The following is a 4,999-nucleotide window of genomic DNA, read 5'->3' as shown; positions in this document are numbered from 1 at the left end:
TGGGATCTGGATGGTGGGCTCCCAAAGAGCAAAGAGTAAAGAATGGAAAACAACAACAACAAACTCAATTACACTGGTGTAGCTAAAAGGTAGATTTATCTGTCTTTTTCTTCTATTTTGTTTTTGAGACAGGGTCTCACTATGTAGTTTGGGCTGGTCTGAAATATACTATATAAATCAAGCTAGCTTGAACTCATAAAGACCCACTTACCTGTATCTGTGTTTCCTGAGCATTAGGATTAAAGGTGTGTGACACATGTCAAGCTAGATCTATTTTTAACTTTTTGAAAATTCCTCATATTGGTTACATGTCGAGGCTTTACACCAGATTATAAATTTGTCTCTCAGACCTCAAACCTTCTTCAGTTCCCAGATGTTTTTGCTGAAATGATGTCACAAATTTTCACTGCACAGATTTTGTTCTTTTTCTTCATGTTATGCTTACATTAATCAAATGTAGTATGTACCCAAATTAGGCTTTGTCTTACAGGAAAACTATTTTTAAAAAATCCAGAGTTCAAGTATTAGGAGAGAGAAGCTCTAAAACTCTGAAGTAATTTCATCATCAGAGAAATGGCACCTGTGTGTCAACAATGTCCCAGGGGATTAAGTACACTTCTGAGTCACCTTCTGTGACTTATTCTGCTGCTGGTCAGTGGAGCTGAGAGCAGAGGGGTCTATTTTATTCTTTAACATGGCTGCCTGCCCAGGTGTATCAAATATTCTCAGGTGTTGGATTCATCAGTCCACTTCTTTTTCGTAGCAGTAGCAGTTACTCATTTTACAAATCCTAAGCCAATGGAGTTGTGACTGTTACAAGCTATGAATGGGTGTTCTCTTTCTTTTTCTTTCTTTCTACTTATGTCTCAATACCTCACTGTGCAGCTCTTGGCTCTGGAACCTCATGACAGTCAGGCAATCTATTGCTTAGATTCACCTCTCTACACAAGTTAATTTTAAACAATAAAATGTCAAAACTAGGGTTCAAAATATTATAAGTGGAATGAATTTATAATACCCATGGATGCTTTCATTAAGAGTAAAGAGGTGTCTTGCATCTCTTCTCCCAGATATGAGTCCCTTACCTTATCATCACTGTTCATACTTAAATAACGTGAGTTGCTCCTGAAACGTGATGGGGAGGAGAAAATTTCAATTTCACTTCATGGAATCTTCACAATCTTCAAAGGACAAAAAATTAAACATAAAATTTCCAGTGGGGCCAGAAGTCTCTATTTTGGGGCATTTAACTTCGCACTGTCATTTTTTAGAGGTTTTTATTTATTTATAAAATAATCTTAGATTTCATGTAAGAAGAAATACTCAAATTCATGTAAGGAAATCCAGCCACGAGTCATTGTCAAACACAGTAGATACTCCAGGCCATCAAAATATGTAACTCTGTAACTCTCATGTAGCTGAAAATCAAGTTACTGAATTTGGATCCATTCATTGTCAGCAGCTACACACTGATGACCTACTTAATGTGAAAATGGTGGCATGTGGTTGCTATGCACAGATAGAATTATCCTTGTCTTAGGCACATAGAAGATAAGTTCTGTTTTTTTACTTCACCATTTAATGTTGACAGGCAGACTCTCACGTGGTTCTGGCTTGGCTAGGAAGCAAAGCATGGTGAGGGAATAACAAAGTGGACAAAAACTTACATTAGATTTAAATACTTATTTTTGATAGTTATGAACTACAATAGGATCTTACTAAACAGCTGTGTTAACTTATGTGTCTGATGCTTTTAGTCTCGGTGTTGCTTATGAGTGTGTACTGCTTTAGCAAGTGGCATTTTATAGTTATTAATTTCTTTATTAATCAGTATCTCCTGATACCACTGAAGGCCATGCCAATGCCAGGGGTCTGAATCACCACTTGGGGTCATGTTGGTGTCTGGGGGCCAGTCTACCATAGGGGCTATGCTGATCTGAGTGGCCTGAGCTGACATCTAGGGCCATGGTGACATCTTACCCTGGATTGCTGTTTGGGTCCTTGGTCCTACCACAGTCAGTAAGCTGGGTCCATGGCTCCTGTTATCACCAAGAACTATGTGGATGCCTGTAGTCTTATCAGCTGCCTGAGACCATGTTGGTGTTCGAGGACCTCCTTGCAGCTCTTGGGGCCATACTGATCTTAGTGGCCTGTGCTGCCACTGCAGCCATGGTGACATCTAGGAACAGAGCAGGCTTGACCCCTTGCCTGAGGGGGCAGTCCCAGTGGCCCAAACTGACCAGCTCAGCTACCACCCAGACCCACATCCTGGGTCTTGGGTTGGCCCACCCTAACATGTGCCCCATCTATGACCTGCTGGAGAATGTGAAGGGACTGGTCCTGCTGAAGGATAGCTGACTCAGAGCAACAGCAGGATATCACAGAGGAGTTTTGGTGAGGGTCCAGGGATGATGGAGTGCCAGAGGCCTTGAACCAGACCAATGACTCTTTGCAATGAACATCTTGCGAGTTGGGCTGATTAGATAAAAGCTTGTACCACATGACATATCACAGCTCCCAATGCCACTAGGGTGAATGAGGTGTTGGAAAGATGGAGGATCTTTTGAGTGGGATGCTGCAAGAGTGAGGGATGGATATGCAAGGACTGGGAGGTGAGCAGGAATTGGGTTCATGATGTGAAAATTCTTAAAGAATCAATAAAGAATAGTGTTATTAAAAAAAAACACAAACAGAGGGAATTCTGGAAATGGAAAATCTGGGCAAGCAAACAAGAACTACAGACACAACATCACCAACAAAATACAAGAGATGGAAGAGAGAATCTCAGGCATTGAAGATGTAATAGAAGAAATAGATTCATTGATCAAATAAAATGTTAAATATAAAAATTCCTAACACGAAACATCAGAAAATCTCGGACACTATGAAAAGACTAAATCTAAGAATAAGAGGAACAGAATAAGGGAGAATTCCAAGTCAAAACCCTAGAAGATATATTTAACAAAACCATAGAAAGAAAAGTTTCCTAACCTAAAGGAGATACCTGTAAAGGTACAAACCACTTACAAAACACCAAATATGTGATCAGAAAAGAAAGTCCCCATGCCACATAATAATCAAGACACAAAACATACAGAAAGGAAAGAATATGAAAAGATCCAAGGGGAAAAGGCCAAGTAACATATAAAGGCAGACCTATTAGATGTATATCTGACTTCTCAATGGAAACTCTAAAAGCCAAAAGGGCCTGGATAGATGTTTTGCAGATACTAAGAGACCACAGATGCCAGCCAAGACTTATGGTGATATTTTACTTGTGCTGAAATGGGATTTTATTTGTATGTTAATAAATAAAGTTACCTGAGGGTCAGAGCTAATAGCAAGCCATAGCAGAAGTCTGGCAGTGATAGTACATGCCCTTAATCCAATCACATGACAGGCAGATCTCTGTGTGTTCAAGGACACCACCAGCATGGAGAACACACGCCTTTAATCTCAATACCAAGCATAGAAAACCTGGAGGTCTGTATAGACAGGTTGCGATGAGGAGGTCATGTGGTTGAGTTTACAACCAATGAGAAGGCAGAACAGAAAATCAATAAAAAGACAGATACATAGGAAGTAGGTCTCTTTCGGAGGGGAAGAAAGGGTTTTAGTCTCTGCTCTTAGCTATTGCTCTGAACTCTTGGGCTTTTAACTCCGTGTTTCTTATTTAATAAGCCTGTTACATCTACACAGACTACTACATCCAGCAAAACTTTCAATCACCATAGATGGAGAAAACGTGATATTTCATGACAAAGTCAATTTTAAACAATATCTATCCGCAAATCCAGCCCTACAGAAGGTACTAGAAGGAAAAATCTAATCCAAGAAAGTTAACTACACCCACAAAAACAGAGGCAATAAATAATCTCACACCAGCAAAACAAAAAGAAGGGACACACACACACATACACACACACACACTACCACCACCACCACTAATAGCAAATAATAGGAATTAATAATCATTGGGGTATTTGTAGAGGTGTCTCAGCATTTCTGAAGGCTTTTGGCTCCCTAGTAATTCCCAAGGCCCCCCGCTTGTTCCAGGTTTTCTCTTAGTTTGTTGCACAAGAACACACCACATGTCACATCTTTTCTCCAGTGTAAATTACTTCATACTACATTGTCAAGGAAAGGACTAGAAGAATTTTTTGATGACCCAAATAATTCGGGGGGGGGGGGAGAAAAGGTCAAATCTGGAGCTTCATGGACCTGCCAGCAGCTAAGGAACAAAAGTAATGAAGACTTACATAAACTTTGGTATGTCCTTCTGCAGGAAAGAAACATGCTTCTAACTCTAGAGCAGGAGGCCAAGCGACAGATATTGCCAATGCCAAGTCCAGAGCAGTTAGAAAAGGTTGTTGATTCCATGGATGCCTTAGATAATGTTGTCCAGGAGAGGGAAGATGCGGTAAGGCTTCTTCAGACTAGTCAAGAAAAAGCAAGACCTGGTGCTTGGAGAATGACATCTTCGGACAAGTTATCTGGCACAAATTCAAGCAGTGGCCTCTACTTTGGTACCTAAATAAAAGATACAACAGGAAATGCTTCTTCACGATGCCTTATGTGGATCACTTTGTCAGACTGAGATTTGAGAAACACGCCTGAATTGAAGCAAGAAAGAAAAGTTTACAGAAAAAGAAAGAAACATTTCTTCAGGCCAAGCTCCCATATCTCTCTCGAGACCAGAAGTCAAGTACTGTCTACGATTAGATCCAGAAGTCCAGTTGTTCTTGCAGCAGTCTGTGTCCTGACATGACTATGTCAAGCAGTTATAAAGAAATGCTCTCATTCAAGTGACATGAGTTGTTCTTGGGGATAACATGGCATGTTAATTAACTCTGGAAGTGCTGCTGCTTCTACTAAAAGCAGGCACAGAGTTCAGGTTCAGTTTCCACTGAACAGGTCCTGACATCTAAGCAGGCTTAGTAACACCTGGCATCTTGGTACACATCTGATGCTAGTTGCCAGAGTGATGCTAGAACCGAAG

The 4,999-nt window shown here is 40.5% G+C and overlaps 1 pseudogene; it reads left to right on the top strand.

The window, feature by feature from the left end:
• Window positions 1-2,094: 2,094 nt before the first annotated feature.
• Window positions 2,095-4,722, top strand: LOC118574716 (annotated as a pseudogene).
• Window positions 4,723-4,999: the final 277 nt, after the last annotated feature.

Source organism: Onychomys torridus, chromosome X (genome assembly GCF_903995425.1).
Source record: "Onychomys torridus chromosome X, mOncTor1.1, whole genome shotgun sequence".
Taxonomy (NCBI): Eukaryota; Metazoa; Chordata; class Mammalia; order Rodentia; family Cricetidae; genus Onychomys; species Onychomys torridus.
Note: the sequence above shows the minus strand (reverse complement) of the source record. Positions and strands in the feature narration are given on the sequence as shown.